Source organism: Puma concolor, chromosome F2 (genome assembly GCF_028749965.1).
Source record: "Puma concolor isolate L17-30 chromosome F2, mPumCon1.1.hap2, whole genome shotgun sequence".
Classification (NCBI taxonomy): domain Eukaryota; kingdom Metazoa; phylum Chordata; class Mammalia; order Carnivora; family Felidae; genus Puma; species Puma concolor.
Window position 1 is genome coordinate 63,412,796 of NC_141684.1, and position 20,470 is coordinate 63,433,265.

At 43.3% G+C, this 20,470-nt stretch overlaps 1 protein-coding gene across 9 annotated transcripts in view; it reads left to right on the forward strand.

The window, feature by feature from the left end:
- The first annotated feature begins 1,981 nt into the window (after window positions 1–1,981).
- The window catches only part of NCOA2 (nuclear receptor coactivator 2), a 292,908-nt gene continuing 274,419 nt past the window's right edge, over window positions 1,982–20,470 (forward strand). For 4 of the 9 annotated variants that reach the window (XM_086695666.1, XM_086695665.1, XM_086695677.1 and 1 more), the window contains exon 1: window positions 2,364–2,660. The gene's annotated coding sequence lies outside the window, so the exon portion shown is untranslated. Of the gene's footprint in view, window positions 2,343–2,363; window positions 2,661–2,928; window positions 3,032–3,051; window positions 3,237–20,470 lie in introns of those variants that run through there. The other 5 variants (XM_086695674.1, XM_086695669.1, XM_086695672.1 and 2 more) reach the window with 3 other exon arrangements.

Below are 20,470 nucleotides of genomic sequence, written 5' to 3' on the forward strand. Positions count from 1 at the left end.
TGCATCATTAAATCAACTTATTTACTGCGTTTTCTTCCTTTCCGTTTTACATTATCACAGTGATAATTCACTAATACTCACGGCTAGTTTCTATAACAATTATTCTGAGGTCTCATAGGAATCTAAGTTCTATAAAAATACTGAAAACATTTTTTATAAACGTATTTTAAGAGCAAGGTATTGGAGGGTCAGGTGGGGAAGGGGTCATGGAGATTGGATCAGATACTAGCGTTTATATTTTACAGATTCAGTTAAACACAAAAACATTACGTGAGAGCCACAGTATGGAAAAATTAGAACAAGATGTGGTTGAGAGGCCTGATTAGTTTACAATGTAGTGAAGGAGAAAGACTAATACATAAACAACTCCACTACAACACATTATTATTAGAACGACAGCATGAAGTGCTGAAGGAGCCCAGAGATTGTATTGGAGAGCAGAAGTTACAGGATTCCTCAAGGCTCCAGGCAATTGAGTAGCAGCTGGACATAGAACTTACTATGCTTTGCTGTCAGATTTGTTTGTTTTATTTTTGTGAAACAGTCATGTATCTTGAGCATGTAGTCAGTTTATTGAGAAATATGGAAATGCAATGGGGAGTTATTTGCACAGATATCATGGGTGGTTTTTGACAGTGTGAAATACACTGTTGCAGAGGACTGATGGACTCAGGACTTCTGCCAAAAAGAAATCAAGAGAGAGAATCTTTCCTTTATCACAACTCAGTGTTGGGGTGAAGACAGGAGAAAAGATCCGAGGGCAGCAATGTGACAGACCTCAGGTGACCACTCCCTCATTGTAGGAATGCTATGAACTAGTATTTGGTGGAAGAAGACAATCCATAAAAACCCTCCATTTCTCCTTTTTTTTTTTGGAGAGCTGTGGGTTTTCAGGGAACATAATTCTGTTATGCAAGGCAATTAAATAATCTTTAAAAGTTTACTTAAATTAATACACAGTCAATACAAACATTATGAACACTGTAGTTAAGTGTACAAAAGAAACGTGGAAGTACCCCTTTACACACCCACTTATTATACTCCCCAGGGCTAACAATTTGTTGTAATAGACTTCCATTTTCCATCTACACACACACACACACACACACACACACACACACACACACACACACACATTTTCTTTCCCAAAATAAAATTGGTAGTATTCCCACAAATTTGAGGTTGAAAACATTAAAAGTGTGGGCTTTGGAGCCTGCCAGGACTGGGCACAAATCCTCTCCAGCTTCCTGGCTGTATAATCCTAGGCAAATTACTTTATTTCTTTAAGTTTTTTTGGTGAAGGATAAAAATGGTAATTACCTTGTAAAACTTGAGTATCAAAATCTACAACGTATATAAATTACTCAGGATACTGCCAGGCACATAGTATGTGTTCAATAAACACTATTATGGTGTATGGCAAGTGACCTTTCTGATAAGACTACAAATAAGGAAATCTGTTATGCAAATGTTGTTCGTTTTTTCCAACTAATTATATCTAAGTTGGGAAGACCTTGCTTTTCCAAAGCATAAAACTAATCCAAGTAATATTCAAATGAGAATCCTCCTCCAATTATTGGCGCAACTCTCCTGCGTCCCCCCAACATCGCTTTCTGACTCTAAAAAGAGGACTTTCCAATAAAAAAAAAAAAAAACTTTTGTGATTCATCCTGGGACAAGAATGCTCCACCAGGTTAAGTTCTACACACTGTGGGCTCTTTTGCTTTATTATGCGATTGCTGGGTGGCACGCCTTTCAGTTCGCCTCCTGCAGTCGCATCCCTCCATCCCCTCTGGAGTTACGGCTGCTACAGGAGAAGCCTACGCTCTTAGGAGCGGGAGACTTGATGGGCGAGGGGGCACCTCCGGGCTGTAGCAGCAGACGCTGGGCGTGTGAGGTGCGCCCTAGGGGGGCAGGCTGCTGGCAGCGGGGCCCGGTCTGCGCGCCGGCGGGAGGCTTTTCCCGAGACGAAGCTGGCACTTGACTTTCCCCGATCTTCGTCCGGGGCATCTTCCCTGCCGTCTGCAGCCCCAAGAACCCACTGCCTCCACTTTGCAGCCCCGGCCTGTCCCATTCTCTCGCTTTCTTTTTTGGCACTGCCCTTTGCCCTCCCATGGAGTCATCTGTTTACTCTCCCTTCACTTGCAGTCACCCATAGGTCACCCTCCCTTTTCCACATTCACCCACTTTGTCCCCTTTCCCTCTGCCCCTCACTCTTCACCTCTCCCCGAGTCGCCTTCTCAGAGGAGTCTGCCGACGGAGATGCTGCGGACCCCGCGGCCAGGGTCTGCTCCCCGGAGAACCCTCCGTCCACCTTTGCCCCCTCCCCGGGGGCGCAGGAGGCAAGTTTCCGCCCCGTCCTTTCCCCAGTGACAGGACTTGGCGGCGGCCACGGCCAGGGAGGCGGAGGGAGAGACGGCCTGGCTCCCGAGCCCCCTCCCCTGCTCGCGAGCTCGCGCGGTCTGTGTCTCTCTCCGCAAGTGCGGAGACGCGGAGGAGGAGGAGGAGGAGGGAGTTGGGGGAGGATCTCCATTGAAATAAACAACCAGGCAGCAGTTATTAACACGGGAACATGGCGGCCGCAGCCTCAGCCACAGCTTCGGCGGCGAAGGTCAGCGCCGACGGCAGCCGGCACCTGACGGCGTGACCGACCCGAGCCGGTAACCGCGCCTTCCCTGGGGGCCGTGAGGGAGGGCGGGAGGCGGGCGGCGGGCGGGCGGGGGGCGCCGCGTCCCCACCCCCGGCTGCGACTGCCCTTCCTGCGCCGAGCCCGGCAGAACCGTGCGCCGCGGAAAGGGCTGTTTTTGTGTGCGGGGACCGCTGCCGGAGTGTGCGGAAAACGGGAGTTGCATCCCGGAGGCGCCGCGAAGCTGGGGAGTTGGGGCTTGGGGGGTGGGGAGGGCGGGAAGCGGCGGGGAGACGCGGAGTCCCTGGGAGAGAAAGGAGGCGCTCCAGCGCTTTGCGAGAGCTCTGGAGACGAGTCCCGGAGCGCGAGGCGGGCGGAGGCTGCAGCCCGCGGCGCCGGCGAGAGGTGAGAGCCGAGTCGCGGCGGGGAGGCCGGGGGCGCGGGCGCGGCCCCCGCCCGAGGAACCTGGCGCCCGCCAGCCCGCCCGCTCGGTGCGGGGTTGGCGAGAACCGAGGCTCCTGTCCCCTCGGGGGGAGAGGGGCTGAGACGGGAAGGTGAATCCTGAGAAGGTGCATTCTTTAATGGAAACGCGGAGCGACTGCGGCGGAGGGTGGGTGTCGGGCGAGGGGAGGCAGGACTCGGGAAGTGCTCGGGGGTGTGTGAAGGTGAAGCGCGATGTCAGGGGCGGCCGGCGGGGTGAGACGCTGGGAGGAGGGGATCGGCGGCCCGGCGGGCGGGCCGGGCCCGTGTCAGCGCCGGGGGCGGGGGGCGAGGGGCACCGCGCGCCGCGGGCGGACGGGAAAGAGCTGCGGCGGGCGGGGCGGGCGGCGCGCTCGGGCCGAGCAGGCCGGGCCGCGGTGGGGGCGGGGAGCCGGGGGCCGGACCGCGGCGGCGCCGAGCTGGGCTCGCCCCTGACTTAACTTTCTGGGTGCGGGCATGTGTGCAGGAGGCGCGCTGGGGCCGGGGCTGGGGGCGGGAGGCGGTCCGGGAGGTTCCGGGTTGGCTCGCCAGCGCCCCCTTTTCTCTCCCCCTTCTCCCCGCCCCTGAAGGGACAGGCCCTCAGGGCCCCAGGCGGGAAGCGGGAGGGGCCCTCCCGGCCGACTCGCGACGGTCACGCCCCGGGCCCGGGACACTTCTCCTTCGGGCCGCTGGAGGCTGCTGAGGGAGGGGGCCGGGGTCGTCGTTGCGTGGTGGAGCTCCCGGTCCCCCGCCCCTCGCCCCTCCGGGGAGTCCCGGAGGCGCCTCTTCCGAGATCGGGGGTGGGTCGGTCCCTGGTTAGATGGTTCCTCCCTCTTCCCCCTCCCTCTAGTGGTTTCCGGGGCCTGCGGGACCGAGGGGCGGGAATCGGGGACCCGAGCCCTTTGCACTGGCCCAGAGCTGGACCGGGCCTAACGCCTTCTGGGCCTGTCACTGGTAGGGGAAACTTTCCCAAACCGGGGACCAAGCCTGAACACCTCCTCCGCCACCTCGTCCTCTAATCCCACTCCCACTCCACCTCCTCCAACGCCTTCCCCTCCCACCGACCCGAATCTCGCTGCGTGTGACTGATGGGGCAGTGAGCCAATCGAAGGCGGGGAGCTGACCTGCCGGGTGTCGGTAAGCCAATCGTGGGGACGGGAGGAAGGAGGGGGGCGGGGTTGCTTCCCGACCAGTTAGAGCCGAGTTGCACGCGGGGCGGGGGAGTCATGGAGACGCCGAGCTAGCGACTCTTGTCCATCCCTAGTCACCCGTTCCTTGGTCTTGGTGTAGTGTCACTTATAGGGTCTCTGACCCGGGAGGCACGTAGTTTATGCGAGATAGTGTATTTTTCTTGGCACCACACGAGACGTCGTTTTGACACGATGAGGTCTAAAGCCACTTAGGATGTGGCAGTAACTCTCCGAGGCCCGTTTCTAAAATGGCATATGTTGTAGTGGTCTCTTCTGGACCTCAGCGACCGGTTTATGTGCAGAGGATCATAGGAGTTATTAGTTTGTTTCTTCCTCACTTTCACTCAGCTACTCCAGCGTGGGGACAGTGAAATTTGAAAGGGTTCTCTGAAAATGAAGGCGTCGGGATAGTCTTACGTCAGTTGATTATTGGGAGTGTAAAGCATCATTGTTGTAATGGCTTCACTGGTTCCTTGTTTAATTAGACCGCCAGTTTCCAAAGTGCACTTGAAAGTTAGGCTTTGGGGGTGGCATTAAAAAAAAAAAAAGTTGTCGTTTATGGTATGCGTTTTGTTTTTTTCTTTTTCTTGAGTAAACAAAATGAAGTTAGGAACCAAAGCATCACTGTTTGAAACGTAAAGCGTTGGTATTTAAAAAGCAAAGCTAGTCAAAGAATATTTGTCTACAGAAAAAAAAAAAAAAGTCTAAGTGAAACGTAGTTTGCTAGATTACTTCCCGCACAAAAGATTCTTAAAAATTAATTAGTTTTCTTCTTAAACACTGTTGAATTGTACAGTGTGTGGGTACTTCTCTGGTTTATGCAAGGTTAGGAGACCTCTTTGGCTGTTTTATGCTGGCTGTTGGGTTCAGTTCAGTGACTTCCTCAACTCTTGACTTTTAAGAATAAGGAGGATAGGTCTTTGATTCTCTAGAAAGAGCACAGGTTGCTCGGCAGGAATAAGCTGCCTTTTAAAAAGGCAGCAGCTGGGACATTGCTTTTTTATGTGTGTGTATGTGTGCTCCTGTCCTTTGTTGGTGAGGTTTAGGGCACACTGACAGCAACAAGAATCCTTTTCCCAACTGGAATTTGTAAAAATCTTTGGGAGTTCAAATAATGAATCCTACTAAACTGAGAATGAATCCATTCATTTTGTGTTAAGTATCCCATGAATTTAACTAATCTTGGGAGGCTTATTATTATTATTATTATTATTATTATTATTATTATTATTTTTGGAGGTACCTTATGTGCATGATATTTATCTCCTTTATAGTGGCTTCTCAAGCTTTTATAAATATTTGGTTACCATAAGAAAGAATTGACAAAGAACTGTAGTTTTAGGGAACAGTATTAACCATGTTCTATAGATGTGTTCTGTTGTAATATACCATTCTCAAATTTATCATGTGAATTCTTTTTTTTTTTTTTTTTTTTTTTTTTTTTTTTTTTAAATTTTTTTTTTTTTTTTTTTTTTTTCAACGTTTATTTATTTTTGTGACAGAGAGAGACAGAGCATGAATGGGGGAGGGGCAGAGAGAGAGGGAGACACAGAATCGGAAACAGGCTCCAGGCTCCGAGCCATCAGCCCAGAGCCCGACGCGGGGCTCGAACTCACGGACCGCGAGATCGTGACCTGGCTGAAGTCGGACGCTTAACCGACTGCGCCACCCAGGCGCCCCTATCATGTGAATTCTTAATTCTGTATAATTTTGAATGTGTAGACAAAAATTAATTGCATTTTGCTGTAGCCTTTGAGGTGTTATTTTAGTGACAAAATCTAAAAACTGTGAGGATAAAACAAACATTTAGCTGCTAGAAGTAGGGAATGTCATAAATAACATTCAAAATTTGACAACATTGAAAACCCCCATTACTAATTTAGTTACTGATGGCCACTCTGATGTGTGCCCTTCTCTCTCTTTTGTATGCGTAAAAGCAACACATTAATTTACTTCATTCTCTACAATGATCCTTGAAAATGTTCTCAGATTCTTGGTGGCAGAGAGTATCAAGTCCCTTAAAGCCTGGCTCGGAGGGGGGGGACCTCTCAAGCATATGGAGACATCTAGAAAAAAAAAGATGTGCATCGTCAGCTGTGATTCCATTGTGTGCTCTCAGACTAGATCTGAGCCTTCTTCCTCCTGGGGATTTCAGTCTTAACAGAGGAGTTCTTTGACTTTTATATGTCAGGGTACTGAAATGGAGGGTAGAAAAAAGCTCACCAGTTCTGAATTTAATATTTTTTAGATAGTTTGGCTCTGATTTTTAACCTTGCATTGGTTAAATACAATTTGCATGACTTTCATTCACTGGTAGAGGAGTATTTCACTGGAAATGTAAAATGTAAGGATCGGAGGGAGACTTGGGCTGGGTTTGAGTGCATAAAAGGGTAATGCTCCTTGGTTGGCTATATCTATAGCTCTATCTTATTAAAGGTTTCCACGCCTCACAATCGAGGACCTGTGAGCATTGCTTTCATTACACACCCTATATTTAAGGATTCAGAACCTTAACTGTTTCAAATCACATCAGGGTGAAACGTGATCCATAAGTTGACAGATTGAATTTCTTAGGAAAAAAAAAATGATTGCATTATATTGGGTTTAAAAGTGATTCTTTTAAGCAATCTTAGGAGGTCAGCAAAAAAAAAGCCAACAGTTTTTCTAGAAGGTCAGTTTTCTGAAATGTGCAATGTGTTCTTGATATTTTGGCCACTCTTATGTCGTGGTTGAAATTATATTTAAAGACATAATTAATGCTTAGCCATTTTTATGGCAGAACTGCTATTTAAGAAATTATTGGCTTTTCAATATTCTGTGTTTATAGTTTTGTTTGGTAATTTATGTTATTACATGCTCTATCAATTTTAAATTAAGATAATAGGAGGGAGAAAGAAAAGTCACTGCCTTAAGGTATTGGTCTTTTATTGCAATAAATCTTAAAAATCAGCGGGAAATTAGGATTTTTTCCCCTAACGAAATAATCAAACTATATTTACATACCAATAATGAAAGCCATTCAAAGGAAAACAGAACAAAACCCTTAGTTTTTTATACTCTCCTATCTGAAGCTCATATACCACTCTGCCATGTTTTTTAAACAAAAAAATATTCTTAGCGTTTATTTCCTTTTTTGTTTTAAAGGGTTGTAGAAGGGTTTATGAGTTGCAAACTAGAAAGAATGTTATGTCATGTTACTCTTTGAAGTCTATTAAAAGTAATGTCTGCAAAAGCTGTAAAATACAATTTTAGGTCATAGACCCTCAATTTAGACAGCATAAAGAAACTCATACTTTATGGAGTCTAGGTACTAATTTGTAATAGAGGTGGGAATGTGGCTTCTGTGAATATTTTAGAAGCTGGTGTAGTTTTTCTAGCTGTTGTAAAACTGAGGCAAAACTGATTCTGAAAAGACTGGAAATCTTAAAGGTAAACTTGTGTGTTGAAGGTAACTGAAGTGAAAGGACTACATGATTGTTGGGTAGATCACAATAGGGCTTTTGGGGCAGAGAGTTTATGTCTGTCCTATGAAATGTTCATCAGTAACCACATTTCTGGCTTCCAATGGCTATAATGACATGTGGAAAAAGTGATTCTAGGACAATTTTCAGTTGGTTCCCTAGTTGGAAATTTCTAGAGGAGCATTAAATGAACAGAGAATCTATGGGGATGCTTTACCGAGCTGCTTTTGAGGCTTTTGGACTTTTAAGTAAGAAAGAGAGGAGAACTGCTTGTAGGTAAAAGTTATTGGCAACTAGTTAAAGGTGCTGAAAGAAAAAATAATTTTTAATTTGAGTATCAGTTGATAGATACATGGAGAAGTGGAGTTGGCAGGTTAAATCTGGTAGAACTTATGCCTTATAGGGAGCTAATCATGACCTGTTAAGAGTTCCTGATGGGTAACTTAAATCTCACATTAGGCTTTTTAGATCTTGTCTTCACATTCTTGTCTCATTTAACCATTGTTTCATTTATTTGTTCACTTATTTATTTGATGAGTTTTTGAGTTTCCCCCCGTTGGTAGTTTACTTTGATAGTATAAACCGTTCATTACAAATCCTGTGATTTAAGAGGGAACAGAGTGGGTGATTTTTAAAAAAATGTTTATTTATTTTTGAGAGAGACAGCACAAGTGAAGGGGGGTGGAGCAGAGAGAGAAGAGAGAAAGAGAGAGAGAGAGATCTCACGACTGTGAGATCATGACCTGAGCCCGAGATCAAGAGTTGGACGCTCAATTGACTAAGCCACCCAGTGCCTAATTGACTAAGCCACCCAGTGCCCCTTAATGGATGGGTTTTTTTGGTGGAGGAGGAGGTGGAAAGGGACATGTTCACCTTAATTTTCAATTAGCTTTGATACTAAAGATCTGTTTGTGTGTGCGTGTGTGTGTGTGTGTGTGTGTGTGTGTGTGTAATTTTAATTATGTATTGTCAGAAAATGTTACTTTGGGTTTGGGCTGAAAATAGGATTATATGTTTATAATAAAAAAGTTGTTAAATGTCCCCTTGACTGATTAGCTTACAATCAAATATTTAAGTTTCCTTTAACGAAGGTATGAATATTTATGATTAGTGTTGTTTTATTTTCTCTGGAATTGTGTCAGTGTAGTCAGCATGGCAATCTTCAGCTGGTGGAAGGCATGAGGGCAACAAGGCAGGGACCTCCCTGTTTTTTGGAGACACTGCCTTGTGGCTGCATTAAGGCTGACACATCCTGGGCCTTCATACCCTAAGTTTCTAAAGGATGGAAAACTCCCTGTGCAGCCTTTCCCAGGTGTTCTGCTATGATTATTTGTTTTTCTAGATTTAACTCGTTCTTGCTCTTGACTAAAATGTCTGTATTGGGAGAGTAATGACAATACAACATAACCGATAATAGCATTGAGTGCCAACAACCTGTTAGGGGCTTTCTGAGGTGTGTGGTTTTTTTGTTGTTGTTGTTTTGTTTTGTTTTGTTTTTTTGCCAAAGCCCTATAAAGTAGAGGTTACCTTGTTTTCTAGAAGATGAAGCTTAAGGGAGGTTAAGTCATTGTGCATATGAGCGAAACGTTGGGGGGAAAATTATCCTTGACCAGTGAGTGAGGGGAAGCAGATCATGAGTATCAGAGGGAATGGCGAGCCTAAGAGTGTCTTCCTTGTAAGAATCTGATAAAGAACAAGCTTGCAGGCTGTCAGTCTAGTTGTTTAGCCCATGAGAGGGATGAAGAGATGTGAGTGGTTCCGGTCCTGCAAACTATGCCAGCAGGTGTCTCGCAGAGTCTTGCATCAAGGCAGGCCTATCCCTGGACAGGCGTTACTTAAGATCTACAAACAGTCTCCAGCTTTTTTTCCTTTTTTAATGTTTATTTCTTTTTTGAGGGGAGAGAGAGAGAGAAACAGACAAGGTGTGAGTGGAGGAGGGGCAGAGTGAGGGAGACACAGAATCCGAAGCAGGCTTCAGGTTCTGAGCTGTCAGCACAGAGCTCGACATAGGGCTCGAACTCACGAACCGTGAGATCATGACCCTAGCTGTAGTGGGACGCTTAACCAACTGAGCCACCCAGGGTCCCCAAAAGTCTCAGCTTTTTCGTCAGCAGCCCAGTGTTTAACAACTATTAAATTGCAGGGTTCTTGTCTTTTAATGTTCAAAAAGTAAGAACTGGAATGAAGTAAAAATAGGTAACATTTATTGAGTGTTTCCTAAAAACGTGGTGCAGGGTTAAAAGCACCCTTACTGTATATTCTTGTGTGTTTCTCCCTAACACAGTGAGGTGGGTGTTCTTGTTATCATTCCTATAATATAGTTCATGCAGTGGAGGCACAGAACCGTCAAGTAACTTGCCAAGGGTCACACAGCCAGACTACCGGAGAAGAATTTGAGCCCAGGCCAACATTGCCCCTCAGCCCTGCCCCCTTAGCGTGTGTTCTCTTAGCTAGTGGGCCACACTTCTTTCAGCATAATGTGGTTGTGTCTTATCAAGTGCTTCCTTGAGAGAACACGGATCAGTGATTCTCTACTAGGGAAGAGGAAAGGGGTAGGAGCAGATTTTGAGAAAGCACCTTCTCACAATAAAAAGCTAAGAAAATAAGCTCTAGAAAACTTGATTGTGGGGACTAGGGAGAAAACAGATTAACAGCACTATAGGGGATATAGGTTGAGAAAGGACGAAACACTGATACAGATATTTGGCTTATATCTTTACAATATGTTTAATTCTAGTATGTTTCACTATCATGTGGTGATTGTGTGACGCATGTTTTACAGATTTTGTGCAATCTATGTGGCGTGGATGACTTGGTGTTGAGATACTGTAGTCTCAGAAGAGGGCTGATAATATATTCAGTCATCTGACTTGTGCTCTGCTATTTGTGGAATTCTTCTGTCTGCTCAATTGTTTGCAGGGAGTGCGGAGAGCTTTCAGGGGACTCTTTCACCTATGCACGCGGGGGGATTAGCGTGCACTGCCTTTAGTGTTGTAGCTTCTGGGGACTGAAGACTTGTTGTCATAGATGGAAATATAATGCATGATATTTTCTGTTACTCATTTAGTGTGTCTATATGAAATGTGATCCCACATATTCCAAGGCTTCACTTGCAGAGTGTGAGTTCTGAAAGTTCCTGTTGTTGCTGACTGACCTCTGCCCATTGAAGTACCCATCTAAATGAAGATTCTTTTCTAGCAGATTATTTCTGCTTATCAGATCAGCTCATTAACCAAACATAAAACGTCTTCCCTTGCCTTTGGTAGTACAGTAGCATACGTAAGAATATTTGATATTAATTTATCTTAAAATTTCTGTTTCTATTAATATGCTTAACGATGAAAAGCTTTCAGTTATTGTCGAAGTGTAAATTTAAAAATGGAGTTGCATATCTTAGAGAAACTTACAGTTTCACTTGAGTCATTTCTAGGCCATTTCTAGAGTCAAACTAAAGGGAAAATTTAGATAGCTATGTGGATAACAAATTTTTAAAAATATATTTTTAGGGACATAGAGCAGGTGACTCTGGATCCTGGGTCATGAGCTTGAGCCCCACGGTGGGTGCAGAGATTACTTAAAAAAATAAAAATACAATTTTAATGTGCTTGTATATATTTTAAAAATAGCATTACTCATAAATGTGTTTATCAGGTAATCACCTCTGGTTATTATTGAAACATAGGTGCTGAATTCTTTCACATATACTTTTAGATTCCTGAATAAGGAATATGGAAATTCCTTGCTAAAAGTCTGAATGTCAAGGGTGTGAATTTCTGCATAGTTAACATTAATGCCATTTCTCGAAATTACAGAAGTTGGTCTCGGTAGTTATGGAGATAGGCAGTAGGGGCTGGCGGGGGTGGGGGGGTGGGGGCTTGAGAAGATTCTGCTGTCCTGTATCCGCCTCCTTGTGCCTGCGGCCTGATGTGGGTCATAGTGTTGGGTATGCTGTGCTCTGAGACTAAGCTCCTGCATGGCTCAGTACTTCGAAGTGAGGATGGGATGGGAAATAATGGGACAACTTTGGACTGCTTCAATTTGGGTATAGATCTTTGTAGACTTTTTTCCTCTGCTTTCGTTTATTTTTCTCCTTGGGCTTTCTCTCTCTCTTTTTCCCTTCAAGTTAAAGACGGATGATGGCTGGTAGTGAAGGGAACACGATCAAGCTTATGGAGGAAGTCTGTTACTATCATTAAGTATTTCATGTATGATCATGATCTATGGTTTCCCCCTTTACCAAACAGATTGCCTCTGCTAACAGCACTTAGTGAAGAAGCTAGCTATTTGTTAAGTAAGCCATTAGGTTGAAAACAGATCACTTAACAGGCACAGTGCAGTAATTGGCTGATTTGTTGTTGGAAGTTGGTCGGTTGCTGGACAGCATTGTGGTCTAGTAGACTTGGGGGGCTGAGTCTCTGTTGTCTAATAGGATTGAGTATTACACTCCCTAGCTTTTATGTGTTTTATTTCTTCCTTGTTTAAGGATATTGTTACAAGCTCTATAGTGTTAGATGTCTTGAAAGTGTTCATTAGATTCAAGTGGTCCAAATGGCATAAATTGGAAATATTAAGATGATTTAAGATTGATGAAAATTGTAACCAAATTCCTAAAGCCTTAGGAATGTCTGCCTCTTTGGAGTTTCTGGTAGTATATTGTATTTTCAATTTCTGGAATTCCATTTTGGGGCTTATGTTATGTGTATTTTTCTTACTGCTGTTTTAAGTAATAATGTCTTGATTCCTTAAGGCTTTTCTGTAAGAGTGTGATATAAAAATATTTATCCCATTTAAAAAATGTCATTTTTATTGTATTGTAGCACCACTAGAATCTTTTCGAAGTAAACACATAATAAGTGTAAATAATGGAACCTAGTGAAAGAAGTGGATGTCATGTAAAGCTCTTTGATTTATGCTGTACTACCTTTTAAGCAGGAGGTGTGTACAGTTAATTAAGAATTTTAATAAATGGGGAGCCTGGGTGGCGCAGTCGGTTGAGTGTCCGACTTCGGCTCAAGCCATGATCTCGTGGTTTGTGAGTTCGAGCCCCGCGTCGGGCTCTGTGCTGACAGCTCGGAGCCTGGAGCCTGTTTCACATTCTGTGTCTCCCCCTGTCTCTCCTCCTCCCATGCTCATGCTCTGTCTCTCTCTGTCTCTTAATAGTAAATAATAAAAATAAAAAGAATTTTAATAAATGAAAGGCTTTAGCCGGTTAGATAGAACACAAAAAATGACATGATAGTCATTGGGAAGTGAACATATTGACAGTGACAGTTGATGGTAACAAAAGTCAACAAAATGCCTGGACATTGAAGGACATTAGAAAACAAAATTGGAGCATTATCCTTCTGGTTAGAAGATGCTCACATAACAGCATTCTCGTAATCATTGGTGATCTCATTTTAATAGTAAATATTTTCACTTTGAGAAAAGGCATTCAGGAGAAGATGGTCAGGAGGTAAAGGGAACCCCAGATATTTGACTCTAGGAGAGCAAAGGTTTAGGTGGGAAGGAATTGGGTCTGGATACCTCTGGCCTGGCCTTGTGTGCTGGTGGTAGGGTCATTGAGCTGGACCTCCTGCAGAGGTTAGGACTCCCCCTAGGAGAGGTGCCCTTCCCCCCCCCCCCCCCCCCCCCCCCCCCCCCGCCGCCCTTACTATCACTGGGGGCAGCTGCTGACCCTGTGGTGGGGAGGAAAGGGAGAGCCTGTGCCAGATGAAACGTGGGTTAAGTCCCAGGGCATGAAGGTCCCAGATGCTCACCTGCACAACTTTCGTTTGTGTCTGGGTCTCCCACCAGGAGCTGGCCGGCTCTCACGTATAACATCTTCTGATCTGTATCCGTAATTCAGGCAGTGCCGATGGCCTGTGCCCTTGAGGCACCATTGAGCCCCACAGCCCTTCCACCCCCGTGCTCTGTGAGGTGAGAAGTGAGGGGATTCCTCCACCTAAAAGCAGTTAAGACCAGGTGAGACAAGGGAAGACCTTCAGGGGCTTGTGATTTTCAGAGGCTGAGTTCCTTGCCTTTACCTGGCTTGGCCTTCAGAGGAGTGAGGGAAGCTAACACCTCGCCAAGGGATAGAGTTTTCTTTGCTGTGGGAGCCCTTTTCCATTCCCTTCTTGAGAAATTTCCCATTGAGGTTCAGGTGTTTCCTGCAGGTTCATCGGAGATTTTCTGGACCTGCCTCAGTTGTTCATAGTGGTTTATTGTCTTCGAGAAAAAGATCGAGTGTATAATGGAGATGGGGGGAAAGCTTTCAGAAAGAAGTTGAGGTGGCGTGGAGAGGAGTTGCTGTGTTGGATCTAGGCTAAAAAGGTTAGGACCATGTAGATGCAAGGTATCAATGCAGTAGAACAGCCTTGACTGAAATGTGTAAAATAGTGAAGGTGTATATGGAATAAATCGAGAGTAGCAGGTACAGTTCCTTGCAGCTTGAAAGACTTTAAGGATGCACTACTCCTTTTTCCACTTGATCATACTGAGCAGTTAACTTATAGTACTTGAGACTTTAAGTGGAATAGGCTAGTTATACAGGCCTTATTTTTTTTTTTTTTTTGGAAGGTTTAGATAGATAAATGGTGGCTTAGTTCCTAATATCAGTAAAACAAATGAGAATTTTTGATATACATTCTTTGGAGCTTAGTATCAAGGAGAAAAACCATGAATTAAAATGCTCTGAGTAATCAAGCATTAAAATTTGTCTACTGTGTTCAGTAAATATGCTTAAAATGATTGTATGCATTGGCTTATCTGAATGCAACAGGTACAACAGGAAATAGTACATGTTTTCTCACTGGTTTGCTAAAAACTGGGTAGTAAGTATGGAGTACATATGTGTATATTTTTTGTTCATTTATTCTTTCTCCCCCTCCTCCAAAATAGTATTATAGAACAGCTTAAAACCTTTCATTTTTAAACTGTATTTGGACTGACTGAACAAATTCTCCTTTTGCACTGTAAGTCATTGATAGACTGACTGATCTTCCCCAAATACCCCTTTTATAATAATACAATTCCCTACACATCACAGAATGATATTCCTAAACACTTACTAGATAGGTCTATCACAGACCCATTTTTCCCCTGTTTGTGCTTTTTACATGAGCCTTTGTACCCGTTAGTCTGTTCTTCCTGGCCTCCCGTGAGCCTGTGTTGACCATGCAAACTCACGCTCTTTGATTTTGCCCCCAGAAAACTAATGAGTTATTCTGCAGTTCAGGAAGCAGTCCTTTGGTATTAAACTCAATTTATTGGGAGTTTATATTGTTCTCAGTTAATAGCAGAGCATATGATCAAAACAAAGAGACATGGAATCCAGCAGTATTCAAATGTTATTAGTAAAGATGCTTATTACATTGCTTACAGATTTTATTACAAAAAAAAAAAAGGTCCACTTACCTTCAAAACAGAAACAATAAAGACCTAAATTTTGGGCTTTGTTGCTTCTGTAAAACTGAACATTTTTCACACTGAGACTTATTATCTTTTCCCCTGCAGAATATTTTGACACTGTGGTGAGAAGAGGGATTAATAATCTCAGTTTATAGTGGAAAGAGGAGAAAAAAGGTAAAGAAAGCCTTGGGGAAATTCAGTAGTACTGGAAAGGTAATAAAACAAAACCAAACACAAAGAAAGTATACCAGGGTTGGCACTTAAATACTTCCATTGAAGAAGTGATAAAAAAGAGAATGAAAGCGTCATTTGAAGGGCTGATGTCTCAATAGATAAATAATGAAATTCTACAACTATCCAAAGAGCAAATCCCTCATAGTCCACACATAATATATACTTGTGACAACACCTATAAAAACATTCTCAACCTCCTTCCCAAATCTCTACTTAAACAATTATTCTCTATATTGTGGGATCATTTTATTTGCAGAGTAATTGAGAAAGCTATCTATCTGTCAGCTATTTACATTCTGTCACAAGCCAATTATATATTAAAGTAGTAGAAACAGTATACACCTCAGGTGGAAAAACAGGGTGGTGCTTGTGATGTACAGGGTCATATCTATAGCCTTTCCTTAGCTCCTGTGATCTTCAGTAATGTGGTAGAACACGTGGCTAAATAACGGCTATTTCCATGCTGTGTATGCTGCTGCTTTCTCCCTCCTTCTTTGTGTGTGTGTGTGTGTGTGTGTGTGTGTGTTAGATAAACTATTTGAAAGTAAATTACAGATGCCCCTTTATCCATAAAGTGCACTGCCTTAAAATAAAGGCATTATTTTATATCACTGTATACAATATGAATGGGACTATTCAACCCAAGAAAACTAATGTCTAAATAACAATTCTCTAATCAGTTTTCCCAGTTGGCCCCAAACTGTTATAGTTTTGGGTTTCTTTTTTTTTTTTAATTTTTTTCAACGTTTATTTATTTTTGGGACAGAGAGAGACAGAGCATGAATGGGGGAGGGGCAGAGAGAGAGGGAGACACAGAATCGGAAACAGGCTCCAGGCTCTGAGCCATCGGCCCAGAGCCTGACGCGGGGCTCGAACTCCCGGACCGCGAGATCGTGACCTGGCTGAAGTCGGATGCTTAACCGACTGCGCCACCCAGGCGCCCCTAGTTTTGGGTTTCAAACCAAGAACTAATCAAGTTTGCTCACTGTATTTGACTCTGTAGTCTCTCTTACTATGAAAGATTTCCCCTAGTTTTTACTTGTTTGGTTTTTTTTTTTTTTTTTAAATTTTTTAAGGTTTATTTATTTTTGAGAGAGAGAGAGAGAGACAGAGTGTGAGCTGGGGAGGGGCAGAGAGAGGGAGAGAGAGAATCCGAAGCAGGCTCTAGGCTCTGAGCTGTCAGCACAGAGCCCGACACGGGGCTGGAACCCATGAGCTGTGAGATCATGACCTGAGCCGAAGTCAGACGCTCGACCAACTGAGCCACCCAGGCGCCCCTGTTTTTAGGTTTTTAGACTACTTTTTAAATGTTTTTTATTTTTAAGTTAAATTTCATTGTGGCGATATCTATAAAATTTGCCATCTTATAATTTTTTAAATAATTGAGTAGTGTTAAGTGCATTTACATTGTTGTGTAGCCAGTCTTTTCAGTGTTTACTTCAGTTTCTCCAGGGACCTCTGGCTGGCTCAGTCCAAAGCGCATATGATTCTTGATCTTGGGGTCATGAGTACGACTTCCCAGGAGACTCCTAGAGTTCTCTGATGGTAAACCTTCTCAGAGGCAGCATTCCTCTGAGAGCCCCACGTTGGGTGTAGAGATTACTTAAAAAAAAAAAAAAAAGACTTCAGTTTCTCCAGAAGTGTTAAGAAAATTAAATTGTTGGGGCGCCTGTCTGGCTTATTTGGTGGAGCATGCGTCTCTTGCTCTCAAGGTTGTAAGTTCTAGCCCCATGTTGGGTGTAGAGATTATGTAATAAAATTTTTAAAAAAGATAATTAAATTGTTAAATATGTTAATGAATTTGATCAGGGCTGAAGGATAGCATAACCTTTGAGAGCTTATTGCTTGAGATAGTGGCATCTTAGGACTTTTTCTTGGCATGCCCCTTCTGAATGCTCCTCAGGTCTGGGCCCAGACATACGTTGTTCAAGTGCACCGTAGGGAGATACACCTAATGCTGAGGGATGCAAACATGGAGGGAATGCTGCCTCTGAGAAGGTTTACCATCAGAGAACTCCAGGAGTCTCCTGGGAAGTTGTATATTTCTCTTTTAGGCGCAGGATGGGGGTTGAGGCGTTAATTTTATAGCACTTGGCTAAATAGAAAGCTTTTATATTCAAACACTTGTTTGGAGTAACATTATAGAGACAAAAATTTGCTGGGATTTTATGGAGTTTGGCAGCTTGGGTTTCTTGAATGCTTGACTGCACAACTTTGAATTTGAAGCTTTCTGTTTCTTTTTCCTTTTTTTTTTTTTTTTTTGCAGTGTCTTCATTTATTCTCCCTTCAGACCTTTTGTGCCTCTCCTCCACCCCCATGATTTCCAGCTTTCATTTCTATTTAACTTCCTGTTCTCTTCATTATAGAGAGCCCTCTTGTCTTCCCTTGTGAATCACAGTGGATATCTGGGATTCATTCTCACTTTGAGAAACAGAATATAAAAGTAAAACTCATTCACAGGTGTGCAGATTATACCAGAGAGGTACCTCGTTTTGTCACCTACCTAATCCAGTGGAGAAGTAGTTATTATTTTAAGTAGGCTTCATTCCCAGGGCAGAACCTTATGCGGGACTTGACCTCACGATCCTGAGATCAAGACCTGAGCTAAGATCAAGAGTGGGATGCTCAACTGACTGAACCACCCAGGCGCCCCAGTAATTATACTTAATGTAGATCTGGAAGCCTCAGTGGAAAAGTTGTGGGTGGGAAAAACACTACCACTCAAAGAAGACAAGAAATGACACAAGAATTTAAGAAAACTCCAGTATAGCTCTCAACTTGAAACTTTTAGGCTTCTGGAAAATAAAAAACAAGGTTATCTTCTCTTATTCTACCTAATATTCTCAGGGAATGGAGTATTGTTAGGCTAATGACCATGAATCCTGTACTTCCTGCCTCCCTGCGACAACAGGACAAAACAAAATATGCTGCTCAGGAATAATGAGAATGTTATTGAATTAATATTTGTACTGAGAAATCATATACCTGGGAGATACATAAGAGGCATGAAGAATGGAAAGAAAAGTGGGGCTGCACTTAGTCCTCTTTTTATTTAACACATCTGGACAATTTTAAAGTGACTAGAATTTAAAATAAGTGACTCAGAAATACCATTTTCTGATACTTATTGATTGATTGCAAAACTTTCCTGAGCTGTCTTTCAGATATACTAAGCGATAGCCCTCTTGTTCATCTCTTTTTGTGTGCATTGTGCTGCTTTTTAAAAAGTTTTACATGTTAGAAAGGGTTGGACAAAAAGCGTAGCTGCATTTCTGAGTGGCTGCGGGCTACGTTCCAAGCAGATAAGGTAACAGGTAGCAGCATGGCTCAGCTGAGAGGGAAGTACTTCATGGAATAGAACCAAAACAGGGGCATTATGGACAGGTGGGGGAGGGGCACAAAAATAATGTAAAGAAAGTGATATTATTATAAAACAGGTGCTATACAAAACCCTCAGAAAAGGAGTGGTTGTGTATCTAATTTTTCTGGCTTTGTTTTTTATTCCTTTGTGCACCTCATATTTTTAAATGAGCCATTTAGAGGAAAATACTTTTAAAGATTTTAGTTTTTAAAGTAATTTCCACACCCAGTGTGAGGCTTGAACTCACAACCGCAAGATGAAGGGTCGCATACTCTACTGACTGAGCCAGCCAGATGCCTCAAGGAGAAAATACTTTTAAAATGTGACGTATTTTCCCATCAGGTTCTGCACTGACAGTGCAGAGCCTGCTTGGGATTCTCTCTCTCCCTGGGATTCTCTCTCTCCCTCTCTCTGCCTCCCCCCCACCCCCATAAATAAACTTTAATAAAATGTGAAGTATTTTCCTGTTTTCTAAACTGATTTGAAATGTGCTAAAATTCACTAAGGTCCACGTCTTTTTCTCAGTTACTGACCTGTTTGTCTCTCTATCATGTAACTGTAAACTGCAGAATTCTAGGTAACTCCTGGACTTGCCTTTCTGTCTCTTCACTGGGTGTTACTTTTTGTGTATGGTGTGTGTGTGTGTGTGTGTGTGTGTGTGTGTGTGTGTGTGTGTTTAAATGACAGTGTCTTTTGTCCTTTCTGGTTTTCTGCATTTTATCTGCTGTGGGTTTAGAAACCAGATAACCAGATTTGCTTGTTCATTCAGCAAAAATTTAGTGAGCGCTTCCTATATATAACCAGACAATGGGAACACAAACATTAAAAAAAGAAAAGGCCCCTATCCTTGAAGGTCTCACAGAGAAGGAAGGAGTCACGTGGGCAAGTAATGACAACATATGCATTAGAATAGGAAATTGTATTAGAGGGCTAGTCATATATTTTATGGGGGCAGATGTTCATTTTGTGAGGTGAGGGAAGGCTTTATAGCTGCTGGAGTGTTGGATTGAGCCTCAAGGGCTGCTTTAGATTTCATCAGAGAAAAGGTATTCTAAAGAGAGACACGTGCAAAGGATGAACATAGAAAATATCATAGTATGTCCTATTTTTCTCTTATTATATATGTACTTTTTAAAATATGCACTTTAAATAAGATCTGCATGAGAATCTGAGAAGCTCCTATCTGTAAAACTGGTAATCTTTAGAGCACGGAATTTGGGATATTTATTTTGAATGTTTAGAAAGAAGCCTTTTTGTCTCCTTTTCATTTCTTGCTTGTGTTCTGGATTAGGGAGTTCTCTTTACTGTTGGTGCATAATATATATCCCTCACTTGGTGGCATTATGCTCACAAATGTGGGACACAATTGGAAAAGCCATGATAGACATAGCTTATCTGCTCCATGACATCTGGCATTCAGCTAAGAAAGTCTCAAAGCCAGGGCTTGGCAATGGAATCAACTGAAGGCTTGCTCACTTTCATGCCTGCTGTTTGATGTAGGCTGTTGGCCATGCCCTCATCTGAGTTACATGCTCAGATACTTACATATGCCCTCTCTACCTAGCTGCTTGGGCTTCCTCACAGCATGGCGGCTGGGGTTCAAAATGTAATCTATCCAAGGATGCCGTCACCCTTTATGACTTAACCTCATTAAGACACATGGGAGGAAGGATGATTTATTGTTTTTGAGGTCTCCAAAGTGATTCCATATGAGATGTAATGAGCAGCTGTTCTTTAGTTCCGTAAAAGG